We start from the raw sequence: 18,596 nt of genomic DNA on the forward strand, positions 1-18,596 counted from the left end.
AGGACAGGTGCTTTCCCGCTCGCGTCGCAGCCTCCGGTGCCACCACTGCCTCCGCCATGCCCAACGTCGTGCTCTTCAGCGGTAGCTCGCACCAGGACCTGTCCCAGCGCGTGGCCGACCAGCTGGGCCTGGAACTGGGCAAGGTGGTCACTAAGAAGTTCAGCAACCAGGAGACCAGCGTCGAGATCAGTGAAAGCGTGAGGGGCGAAGATGTCTACATCATCCAGAGTGGCTGAAATCAAGAGACAACCTGATGGAGCTCCTTGTCATGATCAACGCCTGCAAGATCGCGTCATCATCCAGGGTGACTGCCATAATCCTATGTTTTCCATACGCCCGACAGGATAAGAAGGACAAGAGCCGAGCTCCGATTTCTGCGAAACTTGTGGCCAATATGCTCTGGGTCGCTGGGGCCGATCACATCATCACCATGGACCTGCATGCTTCTCAGATCCAGGGCTTCTTTGACACCCCGGTGGAAAACCTGTACGCGGAGCCCGCCGTCCTGCAGTGGATCCGAGAGAACATTGCTGAGTGGAGGAACTGTATCATTGTCTCGCCCGACGCCGGGGGAGCCAAGAGGGTCACGTCGATTGCAGACAGGTTGGATGTGGAATTCGCCTTGATTCACAAAGAGAGGGAGAAAGCAAATGAAGTGGACCGGATGGTTCTGGTGGGCGACGTGAAGGACCGCGTGGCTATCCTCGTGGACGACATGGCTGACACCTGTGGCACCATCTGCCACGCCGCGGACAAGCTGCTCTCCGCCGGAGCCACCAAGGATCTTCTCTGGGCCAGCTATTTCCAGAATAAACAACGCCGCCTTTGAGGCTGTTGTCGTCACAAACACCATTCCGCAAGAGGACAAATGAAACACTGTCCCAAGATTCAGGTCATTGATATCTCGATGATCTTGGCAGAGGCGAGCCGAAGAACGCACAACGGTGAATCCGTGTCCTACCTGTTCAGCCACGACCCGCTATAGGCCCCGTCGTGAGGTGTGGAGCGGGCCCGCTCGGGCCGCTGCCTTGTGTGCGTCTGCCTGACTTTAGTTTTAGGACTCAGCGATTCTAGGATAATGCAAAAGCATCCGATCTTTGTACCCTGCAAGATCCATTGTTTCCCCCCTCTCATGCTCAAGACCATTTATTTCTGGTTTGGGAGGGGGAGGGGAGGGAGGAGGTTATCTGATCTTTTTACGTGAACTGTCCTTAAGGTCATCCTGGCTCATTCTGACAGGTGACCTTTCTTTTGTTTTACCAGTACTCTGAGGCCACAACTTTCAAGTATGTAATTCCACTGGGGAAGGTCATAGTCTGTCTATTTCAAGGTCGCCAAAGGTGACTTCAGATTAAAGCCTTCTGTGTAAATACTGATAATGCCTATGGACATTTGGGTCAAACCCTGTATACAGAATTAGCCTTTTCCTTCCGAGTGCACCTTAGAAAATTTATAATAGCCTGAATTCGGTTGGGTTTTTTTTCTTTTTAGTAACCAGGTTTCAAATAAACCTTTGTTATCGTGCTCAATTTGACCAAATTTTACGTAGCTTCAGAGGGCTGCTGACACATTTACTTTCTGATAAACATTAGACATTATCACGAGCAATTCAGTATTTCTTTGGTTGTTGTTTCCACTGCTGAGAAACGCATTATAACTGCCACTTACCTGAAATGTCGCGTTCTGAAAATCCAAAATTATGTTCAGCAATGGATCTGATTGAGAAAGTGTCAAGATAGACCCTACAGGCTCGCTGGTGCCACTCACGCTGCGCTCTGGCCATCCATCCGAGGCGGACAGCTCTGCAAGCGGCAACTCCGTCCTACCATCTTGTTTTATGGCCTCTTTTTAGCTCTAGCTTTTACTTCGCCTTCTTTCCAATAATCTCACATTGTGGGTCTCCACCAAAACCAAGACTCCCCTAAGTTCCCTCAGGCTTACTAGTGTCTGTTCGTTATTTGTTTCGGACATCATAAAAAGGCGAATTTTTGTGAGTACCACCAAATGCATATTTAAACATCACCTCCTTCATTTTGATTTAATAGTCTTTTGCCTTTTGTAATCAGAAGCAGCAGGTCTCCTAGACAACTGATTGTTTTAACTAAAACTCTTACATGAAAAATGTGGGTAAGAAAGGCCTACAAAGAAAGTACAAATAAGTAAGCATTAACTGCTTCACTGAGATAAGGTTCAAGTGGTGGCCCAAGAGTGATCATGGAGGCAAAGATTGCTTTCTCCACAGATGGCGCTTGACAGCATCTTCCTCAGTGGGGTGTATCCCTAAGGCGAGCATTGACTCCCCATGAGTCTTGGTAGATGCGCACTGGTGCACAACCAACTAAATTCTTTAGCCCAGAAAGAAGAGAATTTGCCTGTGTAGACAAAGGCTGAGAATAATAACAATCCCTCCCTTCTGCTGAATCTTAAAACTTGAAGAGAGGAAATCGCCTGATCTAAGTTTTGCAGGTGGCAAAACCAAATCTTTAAGTCACTTGAACAGCAATTTTTAAGATTTCAACCTTCTGTCCAGCAGAGGTTGAAGTTTAGCAAGTATCGTGTTGGTCATTGCAGAGACCAGCATTTTGCTGTACCTTAAAATGGTTTTTGAGAAAAACAATGGCATTCTAGCCTGGTAGAGTCAGCTATGCGATACCGATTGGCTCTACCTAGGAAGAGTTGACTTGATAATGTAAAGAGCCTCCTTAGATGTATGTAATTTTTAGTTTCGATAAATGAGTGATATCTATTTCTTGGAATTTCTATGCAAAGACAGATGAAAATGTAGTTACAGACACACACAGGTAGACAGCCTTGGCATATAAGCGTAGACATGTTGACATGACTGACGAGAGGTGATTTAAACGTGATCATTTCGTCTTCAGATTGAGTCTAAGATACAGAGCTAGCTTTAAAATAATCCTCAGATAAAAATCTGCATTGTCATTATCGAATTAACTGACTTTTTCTCTCTTTTGGCCTCACTTTTTGTTTTCAAGTAGTTCTGCTATATTCACTAATTCAACTAGACTTGGCCATACACAGGGGCGATGTAGACCTCAACCATTTGATGGTTTCAGCTCCAGAAAGATGATGGGGGTGGCCTCAGGAGCAGCCCGATCCCAGAACTTGCGTATCCCTTGCCCCTGGTATGCAAGCATTCAGGGAAACCACCCAGTGTATCGGTTCTGTCCATCTCTGCTGAATGGGGCTGGACTCACGGATATCTAGCCGAAAAGGGGAGCCAGAGAAGTACACACATACCAAAGCTGCTCGTACTCCAACTTAAATGATATTAATCAACCTGCAGATAATTCATACTAGAACTTGCCTTTGTTTAGATGTCCCTTAGATTCAGGAATGTATCATTTGCAGTGCTTGTATTGGTTTAGAATATACGATTTTAAGATCATCCACCACTGTACTAAAACATTTCAATAAAGTCATGCTACTTCTTTCTATCAAAAAAATAAAAATAAAAATAAATAAACTTAGAGGACAGAATAGAGTAGGGGAACCATGGCATAAAGGTTTCCTCTCACCAGCCGTCTCTGCTTGATTCATAGTAGCTCCCTAGAATGCCATATTCACAAGGATTCTGAGGTCATATCTGGGGTCAGTGAGAAAGTATATCCTGATCAATGGGTACAAGAGGAGAGTATGGCCTCATGCATGACATCCTTGTTTTGGTGATTGAGAACATTGAGCTTGAAAGTCAATTCTTGGAAGAAGTAATGTGTATTAGTTCTTCCTTCAATATCAATTTAAAAAAAAAAACACAATTTCAGTAGGTTAAAAGCATAAACACTTATTTCTCACTATAAAGAGCACAAGGCTATGGGTTGGATTAGTTCTGCTCCACATTTCTTCTTATTCCAGGACCCAGGCAGAAGGAGCAGCCCTCATTTGGGATGTGCTGTGCTCATGGCAAAACAGAAACTTAAATGGCCAAGCCAAATCAAAAAATCACATTTAAAACTTCAGACATAAGTCATATTATTCACATTTCATTGGCCAAAGCAAGCCATATGGCCAAACTCCAAGTCAATGGGGAAGGGATATATAATCTCACTGGCAAGGAAATAGTGAGAAATAACAATCAATGCAATTTACCAGACAGTGTTTGAGAAAGACAGTATAAAGATGCTGTATCTGTTTTTTTTCTTATTTATTTTCTACAATACACATGTAATATATGTGTAATTTTTTTAACTTTTTAAAACTTAAAAAAAATTTTATTTTTTAAATTTTATAAAATGCTAGTGTGTCTTTTGAATATTGGGATTCCCTTAGGAGGGAGCAAGTTGATATCTAGAGAGAGGAGGGTGCCTATGCTAATGGAAGTAGGAGAAGGGGGGAAATGCACAAAGCTGGGAGCTCTTCAGAGAATATATGAGTTTATAGGAAGAGATAGTAAGGGAACTAAGTACATAACAAGTAGATCCACAAGGGAAGAAAAGCACCAACAGCAAGTAGATAGCAAGTGAAGTGGTGTCCATCTGGATAAGCTGATCAGATTAAGACCTGCCGAAGGCACAGAGGTATCAGAAGATGGAGATAAAGTGATGAATGAATGTTAAAGATGACTGAAAGGCAAGGGCTATAGAACACTATAAAAAAAAAAATACAGGTGTCTTCTAAGATAGCAGTTTCCACAGGGAGTCAGGCATTATTAAATCATTGAATATTTATCAAGTACCTACTAGGCAGTGGGTACCATGCCAGGTACTGCAAGTACACTGGTGCACAACAAAAGAGACACCATTTCTGCACTCACAGAGCTCAGAGTTGAATGGTAGAAAAGCACAACAATCAGGGGAGCCAGGCTGGCTCAGTCGGTAGCACATGTGACTCTTTATCTCAGCATTGTAGATTCGGGCCCCATATTGGGTATAGAGATTACTTTAAAAAAATAAAATAAAATCTTTAAAAAAAAAAAAGAAAAGAAATGAGCAACAATCAAATCTCAAGTGGGTACTCAAGCTTCCTTCAATCTGATAACACTTCCCCAGGGTATTCACTTTCTATCATTCAAAACAACTCCTTCCCCACCCCACCCCCCAAAAAAAACTCCTTCCCATGTGCTCCCTCTTCAAATTCATTATTCCCAATACCTCTGCCCTTACATACAGTACATAACCACCCATTATACCTCATTTAAAAAAAAAAAAAAGAAAAAGCAACTAACAGTTCCCCCTAATCTTTCCACCACAGAATACCAACATACCCACTGAATACACGTTCTCTTTGCTTCCGTTTTCTTATGATGGGCTCCCTGCCTAAACTCGGTCCCATCTCTCTTGCATTTGGTCTTCACTCCTGTAGTTATGCTTTTTCTCTCTTGCGTCCTCCCTCCCTACTGTATCATTTGCATTGTTACACAAACATGTTGAAGGTGGAAAAGGGAAAAGGGAGAATTTTCTCTTCCAAGAAGAATCTAGAAATGAATGAGAATGCATTTTGGTTGTCACAATGAGCTGGGAGCCCTAGTGGCATTTAGCGGGGGCCAGGGATGCTGTGTTCTATCTTATTTAAAAAGGAACTCCCCCTTAAACCTCGCAACTTCCACTATTACCAACTACTTCTCAAACCCTCCACAAAAGAACTTCTTGATAGAGTTTTCTCTGTACGTTGTCTCCACTCCTTCATCTCACAATCTTTGGCCATCCACTCCAATCACATTTCTGGCCCCACCACTTCCCAGAGACTGCTCTTATCAGAATTATCAATGATCCCCCACATTGCCAATACAGGGATCACTGCTTGGTCCTCATCTTATTTGATGTCACTGATCCAACTAACTACTTCTTCCTCCTTGAAAGGTTGTCTAAAATGGGTATCTCTAACTAACAAGACCAAACACAATACTCTTGATTTATTCTTCACCCCAAACAATCAGTCAACAAAATAAACAAAAAAAGACCTGCTACTATGCTTCCTTTTGTCTCAGGAAAGGCAAAGATATTCAAGCCAAAAAACAAAAGCAAAACAAAACAACACACTAAACTATTTTTGAGTCCTCTCTACTATTCCCTACGTAAATCCACCAGTGAGTCCTATCCATTCTATGTCTAAGATATACCTCCAAAGTCTATGTTTCTTTCTACCACTATTGCCCTACTGGCCTAAGCCATCAACAAGCCCCCTCTCTCTGCCCTCTACTTATACCTGTCTATGATCCATTCTTCATTCAGCTCACAGAGTGAACTTTTAAAAATAAAACTCCCATGCTCAGGGGATCCCTGGGTGGCTCAGTGGTTTAACGCCTGCCTTCAGCCCAGAGCGTAATCCCACTCCGGGATGGAGTCCCATATCGGGCTCCCTGCATGGAGCCTGCTTCTCCCTCTGCCTGTGTCTCTGCCTCTCTCTCTCTCTCTGTGTCTCTCATGAAAAAATAAATAATACCTTTAAAAAAATAAAATAAAATAAAACTCTCATGCTCAAAACACTCCACTGAAACTTCATTTCATTAAGAATAAGTTCTACATTCCTTATCCTATCTTACAAAGCCCTATGTGATCTGATCCTTGACTAGCTTTCCAATTCCACTTAATACTAATATGTAAGCCACACTGGCCTTATTTCCATCCTTGAAATATCCATCTCATTCATACTTTTTTGTGCCGCAAATGCTAAGGAATTATTGTATAATTCAATTACACTTAGAGCAGATATTAGTTAGGAGTGACATAGGTTGTATATCTACTTTACCACTCTAGATCAGAAAGAGCCTCTGGGGGGATCCCTGGGTGGCTCAGTGGTTTAGCGCCTGCCTTTGGCCCAGGGCACGATCCTGGAGTCCCAGGATTGACTCCCTCGTCGGCTCCCGGCATGGAGCCTGCTTCTCCCTCCCCCTGTGTCTCTGCCTGTCTCTCTCTCTCTCTCTCTCTATGTCTATCATAAATAAATAAATAAATAAATAAATAAATAAATAAATAAATAAATAAATCTATCTTTAAAAAAAAAAAAGAAAGACCCTCTGATTAGAAAGACAAAGAATGATATTATGTATTGATAAAGGAGGCAATCCATCAAGAAGATACAATAGATATAAACACATACATACTTAACAACAGAAATCCAAAATATATGAAGCAAAACTGACAGAAGTAGATAGTTCTATAATACTAGTTGGAGACTTTATACCCCACTTTCAATAATGCATAGAACAATTAGAACAATTAGAAGACCAGCAAGGAAATAGAGCACTTGAACACCATAAATCCAATAGACCTAACAGACATATATAGAGCACTCCACCCAGCAACAGCAGAAAACACATTTTCTCAAATACACAGGGAACAGTATCCAGGATAGACCATATGGTAGGCCACAAAACAAGTTTCAATAAATTTAAAAGAATTTAAATCATAAAGTATCTTCTCCAACCACAGTAGAATGAAACTAGAAATAACAGAAGCTAGTCTGAAGAATTCACAAATACATGGAAATTAAACATAGTCTAACAATCAATAAGCCAAAGAAGTTCCTGGAAAAATTTAGAAAATTCTGCTTCACCTAGCAACCCAGTAATTACAGTACCTACCTCCTACCTTAATATCCTAGAAGAAGTAATTGTATGATGTCAAGGAAATACTACGAATTCCTATGCAAAGGAGCTTTTGCTATGTAACAAAGCACCACAAAACTGTCATGCAACAATAAGCATTTATTCTCAAGTTCACATGTCTTCAGATTGACGGAGACAGGCTGCTTTAGGCTATATATGTGCAGAGAAGCTGAGACAGTCAGGCTGAAGGAGCAACAGCTACCTGGGGACATTTTCTTCTCACGGCAAAGGACAAAAGCTGCCAGAGCAATGAGCAATGATGCACACAATTCCATTTAAGGTCTAGGCTTGCATGTTGTATGTTATTACTTCTGCCCACATGCCATTTGTTTTAGCCAAAGCAACTCATACAGCCAAGTCCAATATCAGTGAGAAAGAGAACAATACTTACCCCTACCATACGGGTTGGAGGGGAGAGAATGAAGATTCACTGAACAATAATTTACTTTTCCTCAGTTCCCCTTGGGGAAGAGCTTTAAACAGTGGTGTTGTTATTACTTATGGATACTGAACAATATCTCCTTACTAACCATATTGGTTGTATTATGAATGAATGATTAATACTCATATTCTTGCTGTATTTGCTACTGATAAAAGCCATATAGAATTGTTAAATTCTTCAAGGCCACTTTATCCACATTCAGGCAACACATGTTGACTTTACTAATTTATTCTTAGCTGAGCAGTGTTATCACCTCAATAACTTGTACTTCAACATAATGTCTTTTCCAGCCCAGAATGAGAACTTTTTGAGATGTTCCATGTGATATATCAAAGCACCAAAAGTGAATCTGATACCACCAGGATGAGAATTAATATACCTTTTCTGAAAATATTCCTAAAAGAAAAATCCCTTTGACTTGTGGCAAAATGTCAACTTTCTGGAGGAATCTTAATGAACTTTATCTCTATTAAGGTAAAAAATATTCAGTGTAAATACAATATAGAGTCTAACCTTCCCTGGCCTTGAAGACCTTGATATGCTGCTAATAGTTTCATATGCAAAAAAAAAAAGAAAAAAGAAAAAAAAAAGATGAAGCTGATGGTGAATGATGACATTATCCTCAATTCTGCATTGTTCAATTGATGATACACAGCTTCCATTTATGCTATAACCTCCCTCCCAATAAACATCTCTCCCACAAGATTTTCATTTTATCTGTTTGATTTAGAACTTGGTGGAAAGAAAGATATTTTTATATTAATTTCATGCCAGAAAATATGAAGTCATGAAAACATACTGAAAAGGATAGACATTTTTTAAATGGGATCTTAAGAGCCAGGCCCAAAGCCTGTTGCCAAATTCAATGAAGAATTGTTTGGAGTAAGAACAGAACATTGCTCTGGGGTTGAGCCAACTAGAAAGGCTGATACACTATGACATCTCTGGCATGTATAACCTCCCTGCCCTTGAAATGAACTCTGGAGGGAGGCAGGACTGCCAAAGTCAGCAATGAGGTGAAGAGTGCTCCTCCAAGTCCTAAAGTATCCAAAACCTCACTGAGCAAGTCAGTCTTGTTGGGGGGGAAGATCCATCTAAATTAGTGAAAAGTCAGAATTCCCATTATTTCCAAATATAAGGAATACTTCTGGGTTTAAAATCTTGACAAACAGAATCAAAGTTTTTTTCCACTTCTTCCAAATGCCATTGAAATAACAAAGATATAAAAAGAAAAACAAAGCAGTACTAGAAAAACTGAGCGGAATGCTATCACCACCAAAGAAACCTTGATGAATTTCTGAAAGATACGAAGCAGATAGAGTAAATATAACTCAGTGTATGCTTTTTAAATCATGTCTTGATATAAATATTTAACTTACTGATCAAACTGATAAAAAAAAAAAAGCAATTAATGTCAGAGTTAAGTGCCCAACACAAGCAGAAGAGGATAGGGACAGACTTCCTCCAAAAGAATCATAGAAAAAAAATCAGCACAGCAAGGACATAAAGAAGAGGAGCCTGGGGAAAACTCAAGATAATTACATTAAAAGACTTAAATTTGGGGGCCACCTGGGTGGTTCAGTTGATTAAGTCTGCCTTCAGCTCAGGTCATGATCCCAGGATCCTGGGATAAAGCTCTGTTATCAGGCTCCCTGCTCAGCAGAGAGCTCCTCCCTCTCCCTCTGCCCCTCCCCACGCTGCTTGTTTTCTCTCTCTCACTCTCAAACAAATAAAATCTTAAAAAAAAAAAAAAAAAATTAGAATTTTGTCACTGTCTCATATGCTGGTCCTAGAGCCACAGTTCTCATTGTGTGAAGCCTGTAGGATAAAAAAACATTAAAATGTTACATTTACACTGATGAAACAAAAATAATTGTGAGTAAACTGCTGATTCCTTAGGTACCTAGCTGGTATTAGTTGCATTGTATTCTTCATCACCAGATATTCACAGAAAAAAAAAAAGAAAGCCCATCTCACATAATGCTTTTGATGAAGCAGCAGAAATTATTAATGTTATAAAAATATCAACCTTTGGGTCTTTCCAATATTCTGTTTGACAAAATGAAAAATATATATAAAGCACTTCTGTTGAATACTAAAATATAATGGCTATCCCCAGAAAAAGCCCTTGTACAATCATTTGAGTTGCAAGCTGACTTAGCTGCTTTTTTTGTGGAACACCATTATTTCTTGAAACAACAGACAAACTATAGTAATTCAGACTTGGTTATCTGGCAGACATTTTCTCAAAAATGAATGAAATGAATACGTTAGTACAAGAAAAACAGCTGACAGTATGTGTTGACAATGATAACATTCTAGCTTTCAAGAGAACTTTCGATTTTGGAAAACTTGTATACAACATCATAAGCTTGACGTCATCCTCATATAACTTTAAGATTTTTTGAGATAAGTGGTACTACTATGGAATGCTTTTTTTTTTTTGTTATATAATTAAATGCATCAACATTTGAAAGATCTGCATAATTCAGCAAGCAAATATTTTCCAAATGACCAATGAATGATGTTATAAAATCATGCATAGGTAATTGAAAAGTTCAAGGTACAAAATAGACCACTTGATTTTAATGTAATAGAATACAAAACATTCACTGCCACAGTTTCAGATTCCACATTTGAATCATTCTTTAAGAAACTTATACTTGTCAAGTTTTGGTATAATATCAAAGATTATCCACATTTATCCGAAAAAGTTCTTAAAATGCTTCTCCCTCTTTCAATACATATCTGTGTGAATGATACTGGATTTTCTTCATATACCTCAACTAAAACAACATATTGTAATAGATTGACTACAGAAGCAGATGTGGAAATCCAACTATCTTCTATTACGTATCTATTAAGAAAATTTGTAAAAATGTAAAACAATTCTGCTCTTTTTTTTTGTTTTGAAAAACAGAATAATTTTTCATAAAATGTTATTTACATTAACATATAATGCACTTAGGGACACCTGGCTGGCTCACTCAGTAGAGCATATAACTTCTGATCTTGAGGTTGTGAGTTCAAGCCCCATGTTGGGTGTAGAGATTACTTAAAGTCTTTTTTAAAAACCAAGAACCAAAAAACATATAATGAGCTTATTGTTTTATTTTAAAATAAATATTTTAAAAATTTCTCTAATTTTAATTTCTAACAGAGGAACTATCAATAGATATAACCCTCACACACAAACGTTCTTTGGGATCCTCAATAATTTTTAAAGGTGTAAAGTGGTCTGGACACCAAAATTTTGGAGGATCAATGCTATGTTCTCTCTCCTGTTTGCCATCAGTTTCTTTCTTTCTTTCTCTCTCTCTCTCTCTCTTATTTTTTTTAAGAGCTTATTTTTAAGCTCTCTACACCCAATGTGGGGCTTAAACTCACAATCCCAAGATCAAGAGTTGCATGCTCTACTGACTGAGCCAGCCAGGCACCCCACCATCAGTTTCTACCTGCTGGGGTTAAAAAAAAAAAAAAAAGTTGGAGGAGTAGGAAAGTGAACGTCGATAGTGTTCTAGCTGCCACCAAAGTGAAAGGGAGGACAACACATCATAGCAGTGACGTTCCTTAACTTTATCTCCTCATATCTTTCATGAGTCTAAAGTCCTGAGGAACATGGACACCCTGTGATCCATCAGTAGATTCTGGAAAAGTCACAGTTTGAGAATAGTCTTGGGGAAGCAAATGGAAAGGTTTCCATACAATCTACTCATACATGGAACTGCTGGCCTGGCCCCATACAAATTTGAGAAAAAGGTGGTGGTGGGAGGGGGTAAATAAATAACCTACAAGGAAAAGGGGGGAAAAAAATCACCTGATTTCAGTTTATGACTCTCCATCCTTAAGCAAACATACTAGGAGCTTGTACACTGTGCCAGTCACTTTCTTCCTTTAGAAATTATAAGGTCAGGCCTGGCTGTAAATTATAATGAGGAGCCGTGATATGCAGGATTTTTTTTTAAGATTTTATTTATTTATGAGAGACACAGAGAGGCAGAGACATAGGCAGAGGGAGAAGCAGGCTCCATGCAGGGAGCCCGATGTGGGACTCGATCCTGGGACTCCAGGATCACGCCCTGGGCCAAAGGCAGGTGCTAAAACCGCTGAGCCACCAGGCTGCCCTGATATGTGGGATTTGAAGGCATGGACAAAACCTCAGGACAAGCACTCAGATTCTCACAGATGATTTTGGCTAAGCATTTAGTCATCTATTCAGTAAGAGTTAAGTGCATTAACCAAGGCTTCCTGAAATTGTGGACCAGGAAAGGGTTGGTATTGAATTTTTTTAAAAGTTTAAATATATTGGATCTGCTATAAGATACATTGTCCTTCATATACTGCAAATTTTCTTTTCCTTTTAGAAGTGACTTGTTATTCTCAGTCTAGTAAACAAATCATCACTAAGTCAGTGATAAAGCACTCCAGTAAATTAATAATGTTTCAATAATTCCCAAAACACATAAATCATTCTACTAAAATTTTCAGTGAAATTACTCCACTCCAAATATCCAATGTAGTTTCTTTGATAAGTAACAAAATTAACTATTTTCTCCATTTCTGGTGACTTAATTTGAAATTTTAAAAAGCACATTATTGATAAAGTTATAAATCCTAGGAGAACTAGAAAAATGGCTAATGGTCCTAACTGATAACACACTATCTTAGTTTCTTGCACAACTTCTCCCATTTCTCATTTTCACTTTTGGTAACTAGGAGTTAGGGTTTGAGAACACTTGGCCCTAGTCTGCAATCTTTGAAATTCCCACTTCCCTAAAGTGATTTGCCAATTATACAGCAGCCAGTGGTAAGAATAGTAGCGATCTGGAATGGAAATGCTTCTCACTTCCTATAATTCCAGCAAAGTAAGATTCTGCGTGTGTTTATGAGAGAAAAAGAGGCAGAGGGACATGATTCGAAGGTGAATGGGGAGTGATATTATGTCCATCTCAATGCCAACATCTTTCACTATCTATAGAGGTCAGATACTATAGAGCATATCACAAATCCTAATATCCTCACTAATGGGTTTCTTTAGGGGCAGAAGTCTCCTCTGGGACTTGTTGGGACACCAACAAAAAGGTGATACCAACTAAGTAGGGAAAACTCACTTTTGTGTGTCTCCTTCACTCTTATACCACTACCACCTTCACAATACTTGGACGCCAGAAGTGAAGGGTTATTCCCACACCAAGCAAGTCTGTGACACTAACTAGGTGTCCTATAAATTAACTCAATTCTGACACTATCTACCTGGACATAACATCAGATCCCACAGGTTAAGGGGTCAGTTCCACACAACTGTCCCCCCCCCCTTCATGTGACAATCATAAGCAGTGGGTCCCCAAGTTTTGCGCAACTTCTAACTTGACTAGAAACCATATGCTCCCATGAATTCCTCCCCTTTGGATTCAATTATTACTAGAACAGCTTACAGAACTCAGGAAAACATGTTTACTGCTTTATTGTATAATAAAGAATATGATAAAGGATACAGATGAACAGTCAGAGGAAGAGGCACATAGGGCAGGGTCTGAGAGGGTCTCGAGCACAGGAGCTTCTGTCCTTGTCCTTGGATTACCCTTGGATTACCTTCACAGTACATAGATGTGTTTGCCAACCTGGAAACTCTCTGAACCTCTTTCATTTGCTTTTTCTTTTTTCTTTCTCTCTCTCTCTCTCTCTCTTTTTTTTTTTTTTTTTAAGATTTATTTGTTAGAGAGAGCACGCGTGTGTGAGCAGGAGAGGCAGAGGAAGAGAGAATCCTCAAACAGACTCTACACTGAGCATGGAGCCCAATGCGGGGCTCAATACCAGGACCCTGAGATCATGACCTACACTGAAATCAAGAGCCACTGAACTGAATGAGCCACCCAGGCGCCCCTCCTTTTGTGTTTTTTATGGAGGCTTTATTACATAGGCATGACTGATTAAATCATTGACCATTGGTGATGGAACTCATTCTCCAGCCCCTCTCCATTCAGGGAAGAAACTGAAAGTCTCTACTCTCTAATCACATCTCTAATCACACAGTTGTTTCCCTTGGCTACCAGCCTCCATCTGTAGGTGCTTTTCAAAAGTCACCTCATTAACATAAATCCAGGCGTGGTTGAAAGGAGTTTGTTATAGATATCTAGACACCTTTATTGCTCTTATCACCTAGAAAATTCCAAGAGTTTTAGGAGCTCTGTGCCAGAAACAGGGGCGAAAACCAAATATATATTGCTTATTATAAGTCACAATATCACAGCAGGGAAGTTCTGGCACCAGACTTCATTGAACATGTGCCATCACTGAGTCTAAAATTTAATCATCCAAGCAAGCTATTAAAGCCATTTCCAGCTTTATCTAACCCATACCTAACCCACTTTAAATCCAGAATATCTGGTAAATTTACCTATATCAATATATTAATCCTGATACAAAACTATATTCTGTTCTTTTGGGCCTAACGTCCTTAGAATCTATTCTCACATGTATTTCTTGGGCTTCTGCCAATATGAATTATCAAACTCCTACATTTATTTTGTACTGTAAGCAATTTCTTCCCAAGTCAGAATCTTCATTTGTTCTGCTTGAGCATTCTGAGATCTGACTCTAGTTTAGGTCTCGAGTAGAAAATAATGGGTAATGAGGATGGGCCTTGAGGAAAATAAGCATCCCCTGGCAAGGCAACTGCCTCAAATAAGGTGATTTTAGAGTCCAGGAAGGAAAGGGCAGTGTTCTCAGTCATAAGAAGAGGGGCTGCAGGTGCTTGCTCAGAGAGACTTGGGCATTTAACTTCAACCAGGTTCAATCCAAGTCTTATAATTCCACTTGTTCCCAATGCTCTGATTGTCACATCAACAATTTGGTGGATCAGTAAATTTAATTTCCTCTATAACTCTGCAAACCATCAGGTCACATTTTTAATAAAGTTGGTCTTATAAGAAATAGACTCTTTTAGGATTGCCATAAAAGTTCTCTGATTGCTTGAATGCAAATTTAAAGCCTTGAATTTGTTTTTTCTGTCATTATTCTAGTGTAGTCATAAGCTGTCATCCCACCTCATACTGCTTATTGTCATCATTACTATCATGATGGTTAAGTACAACATCCACTTGATCTGGAAGGCAACTACTTCAAGAGGTACTTCTTCCCAAGCAACCACAGGTGATCCTTTAATTAATCATGATTCTACTGCACATGACAGATGATCAGAATCCTGTTTTCTATTGACAAGGAACTAAACACTTCATTTGAAGCCAAGGAATCTACAAACATTCCAAGACCCTGAGTAGATGCCTGAAACCACACATATTACCCTCAACCCTACCCTAATTATAAATTAGGCACAGTAAGAGATTCACAACAATAATGATAATAAAATAGAACAATTATACCAATATACTATAAGAAAAGTTATGTGAATGTGATTTCTCTGCGTGTGTCTCTCTCTAAATATCTTACTGTATGGTACTCACCCTTCTTTGTATGATGATGTGAGATAATAAAAGGCTTACATGGTGAGATGAAGTGAGGTGAAGGATATGGGCACTGTGACTTAGTGATAGGCTGCTACTGATCTTCTTTTTTTTTTAATATTTTATTTATTTATTCATGAGAGACACAGAAAGAGAGAAGCAGAGAGAGAAGCAGACTCCATGCAGGGAGCCCGATGTGGGACTCGATCCTGGGACTCCAGGATCATGCTCTGGGACAAAGGCAGATGCTCAATTGCTGAGCCACCCAGGTGCCCCTGCTACTGATCTTCTGATGATCCATCGGAAGATGGATCATCTGCTTCTGGACCCCAGTTGAGCACCGATAACTGATACCAGGGAAAGGAAAACTATAAATAAAAGGGGACTACTGTCCACTGAAAATCCTAAATGAAGACCTAAATAATGGTTCTTTAAAAAATGCAAAAATACAAAATGTTCCAGAATGTGAAGACTAAGTAATATAAAAATGCTAACTCTCCTACATTTAACCTATAAATTAAGTCTAATCCTAATATTATTGCTTATTGAATCTGAAAAGCTTATTCCAGTTTTACTATTGAAAAAAATGCACAAGATATAGCCCTACAATTGGGGGGGGGGAATAATGAGGGAAACTTTCTATACTAGATATCAAGATAGACTATAAAGTTGTGTAAATAATAAAAATAAAATAATATGATATTGATGCAAAAATAAGCAAATAACTTATCTAGAAAGAGAATCAAGAATTGTAAATGCTTGATCATTCTGAAAGATGGCATCTCAGATCATTGGGATGAAAATGAACTAGCTAGCATATGACTTGAAACAATCGGCTAAACATTTGGAAAAAATATTGAAGTAAATCCCTTTCTCACAGCTATTCAGAATAACTTCCACAGGAATTTTAAAGAGCATTTGGTGCTTTAAAAAATAATAGAAAAAATTTAAAAAATTTTTTATAATCTTGAGTTGACGTGGTGGAAGAATTTTCATCTTAACTAAGACAAAAGTCCCAGAAGCCATCAACAAAAAGACTGATTTCATAAAAATTGAAAACTTTTCCTCAGCAAAAAACAATTAACACTGTCTTAAAAGATAAACAGAAAGCTGGGAAAAAAACATGTGTTAATATGGAATTCATAATTATAGTATTCTAATAGATTTTACGTATCAGTAAGAGAAAACCACCCAATAGGGAAAATCGGAAAGGTTCTGAACAGCCATTCACAGAAGAATAAATATGGTTGACAAACTTATAAAAAGATGCTTAACCTCATTAATAAACAAGTAAAAGCAAATAAAAAGTCAGTTTTTAATCTATCAAGCTGCAGATTTTAGAAAGATTGATAATATACAAAACAATGTTGGCACAAGGTGGGAGACAGGTACACTCGTGCTATTTGTAGAAGTATAAAATGGCTTAGGCTTTTGGGAGCACAATGTAATAGGTACATACCTTTCAAGGCTTAAAGTTTAAGTTAATGATTCTACATCAGGAATCTAACCCACAGAAGTAAACATGTAGATGGGCAAAGATGTATAAACAAGGAAATCTATTGCCGCATTGTTTCTAATCCTTCAGCATAAATCTTTCTATAAGGGTACATTCTATAAGGATACAATCAAATAAAGTAGTAGAATACTCTTCAATGTTAAAAATAAAGAAATAGAGTTTTATATGCTGACATGAAAATGTCTTCAAGGCATATTGATAAGGCCAAAAGATGTTGCAGAGTGATTTATAAAATATGTGTATCAGTTACATATCTGTATTATACATATGTATCTGTGTATACAACAAACTTTTGACAGTGATTATCTTTGGTGAGTGAGGGGATTGGAGGGTCTGGAAGGAGATAAAATCATACGTGCATCTTTTTAAATTAATTCTGCACTTAAAAATTATAATAAGAATAATTTGGGGGCGCCTGGCTGGCTTAGTCAGTGGAACATGCAACTCTTGATCTTGGGATTGAAAGTTCGAACCCCACATTGAGTGTAGAGATTACTTAAAAATCTCTTAAAAATAATAATAATTTCTTGTAAAATGTTGTAATTACAGCTTCTTAGAAAATACATGCAACATGAGAAGCACTCAAAGCTTTTCAGAGAATTGTACTGCATGAATGCAAGACACTGATTAGCATCATTGTTATTATCAGTGTCCTTACCCTTCACAACTATCAACACTGATATGACTTTTGTCAGAGAAATTTAAACGAGATTTACAAATAGAGGTTCATTTATTCACAGAGCACACCTTCAAAGCAAGGCTATAATTCCAAAATACAGACATAAGAAATGACTTGCCTAGATTTTCAAACAAGTCAGGAAATGATCCAGAGCCAGGATTCCACTCATGTACGAATAAATATATATACTGGCTCTCAGCACAGCACCATAAATAACCCCATCCCCTGGCATTTCAGTGTCTCCCCAAGTAATTGAGTGTTTAAATGACTTGCAAACCTTCACTTTGGCTTTAAAAATTGCCTATGTCTGGCATTCTTTTTAAAGGGATGGCTTTTAACAGTTTAACATCAACCTTCCAAAGAAAGTAAGAGAGTAAGATTAGTTTTCACCTTTATAAGAGGACAACCCTGGAAGAACATAGTGTTTTTTCAAATGACAGCTCTGATCATATTATTTAGACTAAGATCAATAACTTAGCAGGAGTAACTGCATTATCTTAATTCTGAAAACTTTCTAAAGAAAAGGAAGCATAAAAGACACTGATCTGAATCAGGAAGACTGATCTAAGCACTGCATCTGCCAATTACCTTACGTATGACCTTGTACAACTCCACTAACTTCTCTAAACTTCAGATTCCTCATTTGTAAAATGGGAATAAGAATATCTTCCTCCTTAACTATAAGGGTTGTTTTGAGGCTCAAATAAGAGACATTATAAAGGGGTGCCTTTATAATGGTATGCTTTATAAGGGGTGGCTCAGTCAGTTAAGCGTCTGCCTTCAGTTCAGGTCCTGATCTCAGGGTCCTGAGATGGAGCCCTGTGTTGGGCTCCCCACTCAGTGGGGAGTCTGCTTCTCCCTCTCCTTCTGTCCTTGCTTGTGCTTTTTCATAAATAAATAAATAAATAAATAAATAAATAAATAAATAA

The 18,596-nt window shown here is 38.7% G+C and overlaps 1 pseudogene; it reads left to right on the top strand.

The window, feature by feature from the left end:
* Positions 1 to 1,172, top strand: LOC144294658 (ribose-phosphate pyrophosphokinase 2 pseudogene; annotated as a pseudogene).
* The last annotated feature ends 17,424 nt before the right edge of the window (positions 1,173 to 18,596 follow it).

The sequence above is a fragment of the Canis aureus genome, chromosome 23 (assembly GCF_053574225.1).
Source record: "Canis aureus isolate CA01 chromosome 23, VMU_Caureus_v.1.0, whole genome shotgun sequence".
Lineage (NCBI taxonomy): Eukaryota > Metazoa > Chordata > Mammalia > Carnivora > Canidae > Canis > Canis aureus.